Genomic DNA, 14,224 nt, shown 5'->3' with positions numbered 1-14,224 from the left:
TCTTATAATATTTTAGAAGCTACCTTAATTTCCCATTAATTCCGAATTTATAAGAAAAGAAAAATGAAATATTTGTTATTGTTAGACAGCTTTGTGTCTACTGCTCATTTCTGTTTGTATGCTTTAGCACTCCAAAAGCTGATTGGGTTCTGCTTTGTTTTGATACCAGCAGGATGAGGACACCATTAAAGAGAAGTGGACAAATTCCCTTTAGAAGAGTTAAATGTACTGTGGCAAACATAATCTCACTGTAGATAAGGACAAGAAATAGCTTCCCTCACCAATCTATTCAAAGCAGGAGTTTAACTCAACTGCTCTCATGGTGAGGAAGACTTTCTCACTGCAGGAAGGGAGCACAGTGAGGTTAGAGTCACAGAACCGATGATAGCTTTTGTGGAGCCCTTACAATTAGAACAGTTGCTGAAGAGCTAAAGCTTCTGATATATGCCCATGCAGACTCATCTCTGTCCAATCAAAACACCCAGAAAAGACAGAGCTTATGCGAACACATAAGCTCTTTCTGTACAATTTTGTTAGTATAATACTCAGAGGATATAGACTAAATTTGTGCTTTATTATGGGAAAATTACTGTTGTTCTCAATTCACATTTTAATTAGTAACCATCTGAAAACTTTTTGTAGCTGTTTATAGCAAAGATCTCCATAAAGATAAGTTATCTTCATTCCCTGTAAGGAATTGTTGACAAAGCATTGAATAGAAAAGTGGCTCTACAGACTTCAAACTTTTTTGCTTTTAAATTATTTTTAAAGAAAAAATGAGTATTTTTACTGTACCACACTGCATTGCTTTTCATCAGTTTTCTATGTAAAATAGAAGAAATATTCGGATCATAATAGACTCAAAAAAGCTTAATAACTGAGTTGTTATAGATAACAATTGTATCTTCATTTCACATGGGATTTCATTTGCAGGACAAATGAAATTAAACCTCTGACATTATACCTCTTGATCCATATTCTAAATCAAAGTTAAATATGAGAGGAAAAAGTGATCACATCAATAAGGGTCATGTGATAGAGAAACAGATTGGATCATTAAATGGAGGTAGGAATTAGGATTCTAAAGGATTCTGTAAAAGATATACAGTAGTCTTGCCTTAGTTAAACCTGCTTTGCAAGAACCTCTAGCATGACATTTCAGCATTTCAATCTCAGATAAACATCCATCCATATAGTTAATCTGGGCATTTTACTAGACTATGGGAGAAAGTCTGGTTTGGTTATTTCACTTGATTTTTTTGAAAACAGCTTGGAAAACAATAATAAAAACTTAATGTAGCTGGTAAATCTAAGTTTTTATATTCAATAAAATTTAAGTTAAAAGCACATATCTCTGAACTGAAGATATCACCAAGACTTATAGCTCATACAATAAAATATCTTCATTATAACCATTGAAATCAACCAAATAAAAGCGTTTCCTACAATTCAGGAGGCAACAATATGATCTGCAGAGCTAAACCATAAGACTTATCTTTAGTGATATCTCCAAGTGTATTCAGTACAAGTAGGATTTTGAAAAATACCTGCTAGTTAGAATCATTTAGACTATTTAGAGCTTTTAGACCATTGCTTAAATATGATCCATTTCAACTGGAAACCTTTGATTTACAATTTGGAACAATCTGAGTTCAATATCAATAAAAAACTCTCCAAATCTTATTTTGAATTCCAAATCCACACAGAAATACTAGAATTGAAAGAAACGAGCCACTTCCTAGCATATGATTGGCTGATCAGAATGAAACCAAACTAAACAGCTCTCTCTGCATTCTCTAATTTGAATAGGGAGCAATGAGCAAGGAATTGGACTACATGATCTTTAGAGGTCCTCTCATCCTAATAATTATTTTATTCTGTGCTGTGATTTAGCTATTAATGACCAGCTAATTTCTACCCTGATGCATACCTACTTAGCAGCTGTATTTGTGTCACTCTCTGCTCATAGTTCTCCTGAAGTCACCTCAAATGTTACTAAGCACTGGACTAAAAAAACACAAGAGAAGGAAATTTCACAGACTGAATTTTTTTAGAAAAAACACCAGCAAATGCACAGAAAGAGAAGTGATCCACGGACAAGAAACATGGAGTTATAACTTTCATGATTTTATACAGAAATGTGAAAACATGAATAACAAATAAAGGCAAGAAAAAATGTATGATAACCTTATCATACAGGGGAACTAGCTTCCCATTCCCAAAGTGAATTGAGGCTCACTAAGTGCTATGATGACCTATACCAAAAACAAAGTCTAAAAGAAAAGCAAGGAAACACAAAATAACAACCCCCAAACCTCTAAGATACACAAATACTGGGCAGGTTCTTTCTTTGGGTTTACTTAGAAAAGAAAACCTCAGTACCTTGAGGAAAGGAAAGTCAACTCTGAAAGGAAAGTCAACAAGTCCTCTGGACAGAGGACAGGCTTTTTTAAGTTTGTCAAATGATAAAGTAGATTCTGCAAAACTTTTTCTTATTATTAACAGACTTCTAGACTTGCTGAAAAGTCACATTAAGTTTTAGAAATTCTGTACCATCTGAGAGTGTAGCAGCTGCTATTAGCATGGTGGGTTGTGACAGACAAAGAGAGGACCATCATCTTTGGAACTGTCCACAGAGCTAAACAGAGGCTAAAAGCAAATTACAAGAAAAATATTTGAATCTCCAGATTTCCATCTGATGTGCAGGGAAGTCTTACTGGGAAAGGAAGGGGGAAAAAATCTTACAGTCTGAGATGAATTGCTAATGTTTTTAATTTATCAGTGACACTTGACTTTCCTGAATAATTCTGTCTGTCACGGGCTATTACTACACAAAGCTTTGCAAATCTTAGAAAGTATTGGCCTTATTAAAAATTATGTTCAACAATGTGACCCTGGCTATAACTAATTTTGGGAAATGAAGAACAATTAATCCATCTCTCTCATTCTATCTCAGGAAAGACCACTTAATTAATGAATAAATGGCAGCTCATAATTTACTAGATTATTTAAAGCACACTACTTGGTAGTTATCAAACAAGAACATATTCTTAAACTCATTAATTTGTTTCTTTCATTTGAAGAAAACGAGGTAAAGTGCTTAGGTGAAAGTGTTGGCAAATGGGCATGAAAGAATATTAGAAAGCAGAATATCAATCCTGAGTTTAGATAAGATCCCAACTCCATTTGCTTCAGACCAAAAATGCTGAAAATTAAATTACAAGGAATCCATCGATTTATTTTATTCCATAGAAATTCAATACCATTTTAAAACTATGTTTATCTCCCTTTAAATAAATGCAGTAAATTCATCTGATGTTTTGAAAGCATATTTGATCTTGGTTGAAAGCTATCTATAATACCTACAAATCCTTCAATTCTTTACCTGTATAGCAGCTCAAAATTAGGACAGTACAAATGATGTCTTACAAAGCATTTATTTTTTATAGTTTGGTTTCCTCTCACTGTTTGATTAAAGTTGTGTGGTATATCAGATTTGCTAAGCAACAGACCCACCTAGCATTATTAAGCATGTTAGGAGATCATTGCTACAACTTTCTGTGGGTGATTCTTGTGCAGGATTATGAAATAAACCAAGTGAAACTACAACACTCACATTTTCATCACTGATGGCAAGTGATTACTTCCAAAGCTGGAGTCATATTTTGTGTCTGTATCTCAATCAACAGCCCCCAATAATATTTGAATATTTTGAAGGGGTAATATGATACAATGTTCAATGGAACATTCAGGCAGGAAAGTAATCTACTGAAGCAAATGGGAAAGGGGATTCTTTATACTAAAAATTCCTCCAGTCAGTTCTTTTCTTCAAATTTCTATTTCAAATGTCTAGTATATTGTAAGTATCACAGTGATGCTTACACTTTATAAACTAGTAAAGCTGCAAATTAGTAATCCACATACAACTATGAACTAAGTGGGCAATGTACTACTGAGAAATAAATACATTTATTTGGCTTTCCTTAAAAAAAACATGGGATCACATCCAGCTGAGACTTCTGTCTCAGTTGTGTTTGCAGAAGACTTTGGCCACAGACCATGGGAGGCAGGGTACTGAGAGGAGGGGGCAGCTGACCAGGCCACGGTGGGAAGAGTGGGGTCATCGAATTAGTTCTATGCTAAAGAACCATCCTATATTTGGTCAAGTTTCTAGTTCTTGTTTTCTTTTGACTCAATGCCTAATTCATATAAGGTCATATTTTGAGTTCATGTTCGTGATTGGACCTTTGCCCCTACACCTGGCTATGTTTGCCCCACCCATGGGTCTTTGGTTCTAGTCTCTGTACTCTGTGGTTTTCATATTTGTTATTTTCATTAATGAAGTTTTTATTTTCCGGGCTAGACCATCATTGCTGTCCCTATTTTGCCAACTGACTCCGGCCAAGTTGAGCAAGGGGATCACAGTGAACCCTAAGCTGCAATAAAAAATGTTTCTGGTTTTGTAGCTATATTAACTAATATATCTGAATGGTGTTTGCCCTTACAGTTCTTTTGTTTTTAAACGAAAAAGGGGGAGATGTTGTGGTGTTTTATGCTTGTTCAGTTTTCCCCCCATTGTTCTCTCAGAAGGTCCTGCCCTGTTACCAGTTTGTGTCAATCCCCAAACCCCTCCCCAGTTGTCTTGGTTATCTTTCTTGTTCCCCACCCCTGGCAGCCTGCCTGTCACTCGACACCCCTGCCTCTTTTTCTAGAGAGTTCGGGCCAGGGTGTCGAGTGATTGGGTTAGGGGCCAGGGTCCCTCCCGCAACTGTGTTTGATGGGTTCTCCGATCATGCCAATCCTTAATGTATCCCTCTCTGATTTGCTATCTTTCACCCCTCCCACCCTCTGTAAAACCGAGGCTTTCCCTGCCTCGGGGCTCTCAGCTTCTTCCACCGAAAAACTCCACGTTTCCCTACCAATAAAACCGCCCCCCCGAAGAAACTGAGGGTCGCCTCTTCATTTCATCCTGCGACTTTGGAGCTCTCTACTGCGGCCACACGTCCGCAAGGCTTGACATCGCCTTAGGCACAAGGCCCTGACTCCGGGTTGGGGAAGTGCCTGACTGGCTGGAGGTTGGCTGGACACTTATCTAGCCTGGGCGTTTCACTTTCCACTGGCCACCGCTCCATATATCAACAGCTATATTAACTAATTAGGCAGCAACTTTGAAAAGGGAATAACTGCTGTATTGCATACTGCTAAATGTTAGGAGAATCCTGTAGAAATTTGTAACATTTTTTAGACAACATGTCAGTAATTCAAGAGGTTAGAAAAAATAAAGTGCTCGTTTTTTCCTTTGATAAACAGACTTGTCTACTGGAATCTGATATTTGTCAAACTCAGTAATAACACCTATGCATCTCAGTATTTCAGACAAAGAATCTTTTGAAGATGCTTTTTTCTGGGGTGAAGTTTAATAAGGATACTTGCCAATAAGGACATTTGTGAAAGCTGGAGCATAGGGAGATAATGTCTTTGGGCAGAAAGGAAGACTGATATGCTGTGTTTCTTCCTCCAAAAGTGAATGGTCTAAATATAAAAATAAAAAAAATTAGACCTGAAAGATCTAAAGCTTCAGCAAATGTTGTGGAATATACCATTGTGTGAAACCTGCTAGCTATGTGTGTGGATGAGTGTCACATGCTCCAGCAGTATTTCAGAACAAAAAAGCTGTGAACAGCTATCTTCAGAGAAAACTCATCACATTTTATTATTCTGCAATGCATACTTTCTGGATGTCTGAACTAAACTGAGCTTAGTAAAAGTTCATCATAAATCTGAAGGAAAATCTTCCAAGCAACAAGAGAATGAGAGTTTGGTGGAACATTCCCAGGGACTTCTACTTCCAGCCAGAGCTAGCCAAGCTCACCTGCACCCATTACTGGATTTCTAAGGAGGGATTTCTTATTTGTACTTTTGATAAAAAGACCAATTTTCCACTCATGCTTCTAAGGAGAAAATCAGCACTTGCTTCATATGTCAGGAATGATCTGTTATCGCAATTAACAGCAAGTTCACTTTTGCTAATATCCTTTTGCAGTACTGAGCAGCATATAGGCACAGAACAAGGACACAATTCAGTCTAAATGCTAAAGGTGTCAAAGCTAGCTTCATTTTAAACCAATACAAAACCCAACCAAGAACACATTTCATAAAGTTAGAGTAAAATAAGTATGACCTTTTGATCAATAATGAAAAGAATTTTATAACAAAGAAGGTGGCTGAATAGCTAATGCTTTAGACTTACTAATCACATGGTGAAAGTCTTCTCATTCAACTGCCTTTTTTGGTTCTATTTCATTCCTTTCCAGTGAAACCACATTTACACAAGACTTTAAGAAATTGGTCTGATGTTGATAAGATATATTTTAACAATTTTTATCATTTACTATCAAATATATCCTGTGAAAGCTTTTGTTCTTCAAAGGTGGAAGCTGAGATGCCCAGACTAAAAATTATCCTGACAAGATTAGTTGCCATCACATCTGATCTCAGCTAAGAGTTAGTAATGAGCTGCAACATATTAATGCTAAATATCAGTCTGCATAAAGTTAAAGGAAAGGTACAAGTTTATAAAAAATCTAAAGATTAATATACGGATATTGCTTTAACCTGTCCCATGACAAGGGTAGGATGCTGTATACCACTATAAGTTAATGACTTGGCAAACGTTCAGGGTTTAGGAACACATTAACTATCCATCTACCCAAAACTCTGCTCAAAGGTGAGTGGCTGCAAGGATCTGTGACAACTGAAGAACACAATTAAACATGAAGATAGATTTTGTTATAGAGCTGTCTTTTATCTCCCATGGAGACCTTTTGAAAATGTTCAAGTAACTGTCTCCAGTTGTCTGTAAATACGCTGCTGTATATTGATCACAAATTATACTCAAGCACAGTTTACAATATTTTAAAAATACTTCAGAAGTAAATAGCAGTAACTATAGGCCAATTTTAATTATGAATTTATATAGAACACAAGTCTATAGCTGTACTTTTCAATTATATATTTCTCTATCTGTCTCTCATTTATGTTGTGCTGAGTCATGCACACCTATGAAAGAGGTAGTGGGAAGACAAAAAAAATCTTCTATATATTAGGTTTAGAGGATTATGCATCTTCATGGGATGTATTCATATTGTATGCCTACTTGATTCCTCTCTTCCCAACTTTTTTCTCACTATAGGAACAGATCCAGATCAAAAAGAAATAAAAGCCCACCTATGTCAAACCAAAGCTTCAGTTATTGAAGTTATTGTTTGAGAATTTTTTTCTTTTCATTTTGGTCTCAGAACCACAAATTATTTACTAACTTATTTTCAAGGCTGAATTTTCCTGATTTGAATCTGGATTCCATAGAGCACAAGAAGCCTAAAAGCTTGTGTAAAGAGGTGCCACTTAACCTTGTATAACACAGTGAGCATATTTATATGTCCCTTGTTTTCCACCTGCTTCTACACAATGGTGGAAGACCTATGCTTGGACTGCCTGCAACCTGCAGCTTTATACCACACCACAGACAAGAGCAGCATCTGTCCAAAATTACTGCAGGATACAATGAAATACAAGTCTCTGGAGACTGCAAGGCCTGGAGGGACAGGGGGAAAGGGCTAACAAGTTTCATCAGAATATTTGTCCTTTGAGTGGATCAGACATTTTGTATCCCTGGGTAAATGAGATGCTAGGAGGTCATTTGACTCAATTCTGTTTTACTCACAGACAGACAATCTTTAGACTTGGAATTCCTTTGCTTTCCAAGCTACTTCTTGCCAGCTGGTCCACAATTATTGACTAAGGAAAGATTCCTATCCCATTTCAGCTGTCAAGTAAAACAATGTCGTTAATTATCTTCTGTGCACTTTCTCCCATCTCTGGTCTCTGAGACCCACATAAAATTCTACAATTCTCAGCAAATGTTTCAACTATAGATGTTCATTTCTAATGATGCATATGCTTTGTGCTTAGTTGATTTCTATTAATTTGCCCAAAAAAGCTTCCTGGTTTCTTCATTTTTTTGAAATGGAAACATAGAAATATAGCATCATGGTTTTCTAAACCTTTTTTCATGGCTGAACACAGTTTGCGGTTTCTTTGGCATATGAAGTTATATGCTTCTGGTTTCTTCCTCTGGCTGATATACACCCCAAACTGTTTTTAATAATGTCACGATTATTCATTGTTATTCCAAGCATTTAAGGTTTTCATTATAATTTTTCAGAATCTAATCAGATCTATATTAGTATTAGTGTTTTTCTTTCAAATTATATGAAAAAAGGTTGACATATCTTAAAAATAAAAATTAAAAAGTAAAAAAGTCTGTCATGTTATAATCTGTTTGTTTAATTCTTGTAAATCTCTATAATGTCATTTTCAAAAGGTAATTTCTATACAAACAGGGAAAAATGACCGTAGGAACAAAATTAGATCTACCAGCATATAAAATTCAACCACAGCCTACTGGTTAAACTATCAGAAAATTTTTAAGCATTAAGCATTAAGCATTATTAAATTAGGCATTATTAAAAAGCATTTAATCATAGTTAACCATAACCAAGTTAACCATAATCATAAATTGTAAGCTGGCATTTATGAAAATAATATTCAGTTATTTTCAAAAGAAATCAGAACAGCAGTACACTTAAAAGTAAACTTGCCATATGAATCTGGCAAGATCAGGCTTTGGTTTCATGTCTACAAATAATCCAATAAAGTCCTGAAAAGGATTTGTGAATCTACTGTGTATGGAACTTGAGCTGCCTTAAAGTTATGAAGCAGGTAATGAGAAAACTGTCAAAATGGGAAAAAAGACTCCTTTGAAACTTTCTTGCATGTGGATGCAAGCAAAGCGACAGTAGTGGAGAAAGAACAGAACTTAAAGTTTCAATGGCTAGTATAATTTTAATTAGCTGTAAAGGAAAACTATTGAGGTTTTTGCTCATAAAACCCTATAGATTTTTTCCTCTGAAAGATAAGCTAAATTGAGAATATTTTGGAAACTTCATATTTATACAGCACAGCTGTTGCTATGGCCTGAATTTAGGGGTAACAGCAACTGCTGCTGTCCTTCTCTCCATCAGCCTTCACCAGGGAAAAAAGCAACAGAAGATTTGCTAATTAGGAGAAGTAATAGATAATTACTTTTTTATTAAATCAGAATGGCACACATGAGAGTACAGAACAAAGGCAGATGAAGAAAGGAGGGATAAAATGAGAGAAAGAGTTAAAAAATTACAATGATGCATGAAATAGAGAGAGGCAGCAGTATAACCTGCTTCACAGTAGGACACCAAGAACAGCAGTGAATAGCCAACCTGGGAACGTTTCTATCTTTTCTGCTGTGTGTGTGATCCCCAACTGCTTATGATGTTGGGGAAAAGTAGAGAATAATAAAAAAGAGCTGGAAGGCATTAGCTGATACAAATCTCATATTCTTATACTTCAAGTGATAAAATGTTTGTAGTGAGGACAGAAGGTGTGAGGTAATGTGGCAGCATTCTAACATATGTTATAGCATTGCTCATATATCTGAGTTCTGGAAAATTCTAGGAGATAATCTATAAAAAACCTAACAGCTTGTGCATAACACTACATGGGGCTCAACATGAGAAAAATGAACAAGCGTGGTATAAGTAAAATCCCTACAAGTAGCAAAAGTAAAAATATATGGGTACTTCCATAGCACTAGATTATCACCAAAACACCAAAATCCTCTGTTGGTAGATAAAAACAAACAGCATAAAATTTAAATTGAATATTTCCTATTTATTTCTTACACTCATTTACTTGGCCACAACTACTACTCTCTCTTCTTGGGATATAAGTTTTTCAGCTGCTTCTACATCTCCTCATTCCCTAGACAGAGACCGAGAAGATAACTCCTAGAGCATTTGCAGAGCCTTTTACTTTTGTCTGAGCTTTAGCTCTAAGTATCTGAAGACGGCATCATCCCATCAAATATCTTGAAGCTGTGGCAACTTGGCACTTGATGGAACTCACAGGTAAATTGACTCCCTCTGCTGGAGAAAAGGGAAATATTCTGCAATTAGGAGTCGAATGAATAGTCTGCTCCCAACGAGAAATCTGAGTGATCAAGGAATGATCTGCTGTTGTTTTATGGTAGCAGTCCTTCCTCACTGTTTAATTGTGCATAATATATATCCTAGTGATTGAGTATTCCACTTCTCCAGGTAGGGATTTCTTGACTCTCAGATTCTGAAGGACCTCATACACCTTATCTAACACCCAAGGACACCTGAAATCGATCAATTAATCTGTCTCTCTGTCTGTCTATCTATCTATCTATCTAGCTAGCTAGCTATCTATCTATCTAGCTAGCTAGCTATTCATTCAGCATCTTTAAAATATCTGCATATATACATGATCAATGTATACAACTCACAAAATCATTAAAATCTTGATATAGATTACAATCTCTTCTACTAAAAATCTCTGATTAGCTCCAACTTTGGCTGATTCTTCTTGGATATTGCAGACTCAAAAATAGAAATTTGGAGTAATAGAGATGGGCCCACAAATCCTCATTGATCATAAAATGTATTCCTTTGCTATTGAAGCATTCAATTTATGTTGAATGAAATTGTCTTTTATTTAAATCCCATTCCTAAATAGTTCTACTTATGATTAGATTGAAACTGCTTCTGAAAGAAGCTGCATGAACTGTGCTCTGACTTGGTAGGAATTACTGAAATCAGTAATAATTAGTATATAAGCAAATAAGTCAGTTTAATAATAGCTAGTACATAATTGATAACTGGTAAATAATTAAATAAGTCAGTTTGAAACCTAAGAAAATAGTCCCTGGAGAAAAGGGTTAGGTCCTAATTTTTGCAATGTAACAAAAAAATATGCAAGAATCCAGGAGTCAGTGTCTGCAGTATTATAGGGGACCATGTTTTCAGTACGACTGGGGAACATTCATTGTTTCCCCTGGTGCAGCATGACTGTTATAAAGTAAAAAAAAATTATTTACTGTGATACAAATGTTATGCAGGGAACTGGTGAAAGCAGCTTATCCACGTGAACATTTTTACTGACACACCTTCCCCTTCTGACATACCCAACAAATGTCTCAGCTAGCTGTGCTTTCCAATACCCCAATAGAAGTGAAAATCTTTTCCACTTTCCATTCTTAGTGACATCTGTAGAATCTTTCCTTCTATAAATGAGAAATGTTAGACTTTATTATCCCAAAGATAGGAACACTGACAACAAGGGTGGAAGAAGACTACATATGACTCATAATTCTTACTGAAATATTTCAAATCACAAAGTAACAGGACAAAACATATTAGCTTGGAGCCAAATTTCTAAAATGAGCACCAATTCTGGATCACTGTATACAGTTCTTTTCTGTTTCATCTAAAATCTTGCAAGTAAGAATTGTTGGTATCTCATCAGCATTATTTGCTGCTGTCAGGTTACAGCAAAGAAATCAAGAGCAAGGAAATTTCAGGCCTAGTTTTCCTCAAAGACAAACTCCCTTACTCTGGGAAACTGGGCTCTAACTTTAAAGTAATGCATAAAAATATTTGTTGCTTCCTGTTCCATAGAAGTTTCATATTTCATATGGACCTGGAGTTTAGGGGAACTCTGCACCTCTCAGCTTCTTCAGAAACAGTCCTTTAACTAGGACTTCCCAGGAGCAGACTAAAAGGCTCAGGCTTACCATAGGGGAAGACTGAATTAAAATTAAAACTTTTCTCTACTGCCAGGAGAGGGACAGGCACTCAGTCACTCACTGTCACAAACTGTCTCTGTGGTGGATGGTATAAAGAATCACTATAGAAATCTCATTTTGGAACATGCTTTGCAAGCTCCCCCTATCCAGGTATATATGTCAATTTCATTTGAGCTTTGATTTTGTGTAGGGGAAAATAAGAATTTCCATATTTTGAAGAGAGGAGTTAAGATTAAAACAGTACAGCAGAAGCACCATTTCACTCTTTCTGTAAAGGTTTCACTTTCCTATCATAGTAGAAGCTATAGGCTCATATGATCATTCATTCATTCATTCATTCATTCATTCATTCATTCATTCATTCAGTCATTCATATCCTGCTCCTTCATCATCTCTTGGAGATTTTATCACATCTTTAAAATTTATCTTCGGGCAGAATTGTCCAAATCTGTAAGAGTACAAATAATAAAGAAACAATTCTACCAAGAATGCAGATTATAATTTTTAAATAAATGTTTAACAATTTTTTAAAAAGAAGATGGTACGCACTGTTGCTTCTTGAAAAACATAACTGCATGTTTGAATTTCTGCTCAGGTTGAATAACACAATTTTGAAATATTTAAACAGAGTAACATAATTCTTCATCATGCATTTCCATCAAAGTCAGTGTTAGCATCAACTTGACCTGGACAGTTTGGTAGTTATTGCAGTGACGGGTGATGATGCTTAGTGCATCATAGTAGAGTATAAGAAGCTTGAGGACAGCATAAATTAGAAAATACTAATTTTTTGTTTGACAAAAATAGGGTGACGCAGGTTTTTTTCTATTTGACTGGACTTTAATTTTGCTTTGCTGGCCATAAAAATGGAAAGCCATTTGTACACAGTAATTGCTGTAAGCAGTCTATGAATGTTCAAATATTCCAGAGAAGTGGCTACTGCATATAGGCAAAGCAGCTCAACAGTGCACTCACAAGAAGTCTAAACAGAGAATTTAGAGTACATTCATGTTATTTCTAACACTCAGCATGTACTGTGGAAATGGCCCCTGAGGTTTAATGTGGACAAGATGCATCAAGCAGAGTATACAAAAATAAGCCATGTACAAAGTGCTTATTCATGCATTCTGCCTGGGAATTCTCAGGCAAAGCAAGGTAGGCATAACAATTGTTCCTATTAAGATTAATCTAGGTTTATAGCTCTGAAAAGAAAAAAATTATTGACTAGTATGACAGTATTGTGAAGTATGTTCTCATACTGCTTCGATTTTTTTGAATACTCAAAAATTCACCTAAATTTACTCCAAAACTGAAAATCTCAGCCCAGAAATTTTTTCCTTCGTGCATTTAGGGTATTGTTACGTGAACTTCTGCTTGAAAGGAATAAAAAATGTTTTATAAATATCTAGGCTTTTATGTTTCTCCAATGAGCTCCATCAAACACATGGTGAAACATCTATTCTTGAATGCTTTACAAGTGCTCTATTAATGCTGGCAGCCCTGGATACACCAAGAATAAAATGAAGCTTGAATGTTTGAATCACCATTCCCCATCACTGACAGAGAAATGAAGTTTTGTGAGAAACTACAAAGCAGCACAGCCTTGGAACAGCAAGTTTCTGAGCAATGTGCTGAGAAGATTTGACTGCCATCTACAGACATGAGTAACTAGTGCACTGGTAGTAATTTAAAATTTATCTCAAAACTACAAACCTAATAAACAAACACCTAGTGCAGATATTAGAGAAAAACTAATTATTTCTGTATGTATAAAACAGTGGAACTACCACAAAAAACTTCCCAGTTGGTTTTTTTTTTTTTTGGGGGGGGGGGGGGGGGGGGCGGGTGTTGTCGTTTCGTTTTTGGGGGTTTTTTTCTCATAAAAATATAAACGCAGAGAAACACCAGCTTCCTTCATTCTCTAGACTGGCCTGAGAGCTAAGAGTTACAAATCCAGTGTCTAGTAAAGATTAGTAGATAGAAATGGAAAATACTAACATTTTCCTTGTATTTAAACTATGAAGTGCTGATTTTCATGTAGGAAGTTCTCAGTTAAAACTGTCTTAAATGTACAGAGTCATTGGTTAGCAAACTCATGAAATTTTCAATTACATTGTGCATTTCTTATCATATGTATAGTAACCAAATGCTTTTATGTAGTTACAGCTGTACATATATCATCTACCTAGAGTTGTCAAATTTTTGCTACCTAATCAGGCTAGTTCACAATAGGCCAACATATCACAACACAGGTAACTGTACAAAGATTTTCTTTCAGCTGTTCAGAACAGCTGGTACAGTAGTTCAGTTCTCCCTTGTCAAACACTCTCTTTTCACTCCTGACTTAAAACCACCTTCCTTTATCTGACAGGTGCTGCCAAACAGTCTTTACTTCTTCTTGAAACTAGCTCATTAGATAGGCAGTTACCCTGCTAAAATCCTCTTTCAAAAATCTTGGTTTAAACTTTTTAAATCTTTGCATGGCAAAGGAAAAGAGATCAGGAAAATGATGTATTTCAA

At 35.8% G+C, this 14,224-nt stretch overlaps 1 protein-coding gene across 9 annotated transcripts in view; it reads right to left on the bottom strand.

The window, feature by feature from the left end:
• The window catches only part of ADGRV1 (adhesion G protein-coupled receptor V1), a 288,663-nt gene that overhangs the window by 125,605 nt on the left and 148,834 nt on the right, over positions 1-14,224 (bottom strand). The gene's annotated exons all lie outside the window — the stretch shown is intronic.

The sequence above is a fragment of the Agelaius tricolor genome, unplaced genomic scaffold (genome assembly GCF_023055355.1).
Source record: "Agelaius tricolor isolate 1412-34295 unplaced genomic scaffold, bAgeTri1.0.p SCAF_27, whole genome shotgun sequence".
In the NCBI taxonomy this organism is placed as follows: domain Eukaryota; kingdom Metazoa; phylum Chordata; class Aves; order Passeriformes; family Icteridae; genus Agelaius; species Agelaius tricolor.
Note: the sequence above shows the minus strand (reverse complement) of the source record. Positions and strands in the feature narration are given on the sequence as shown.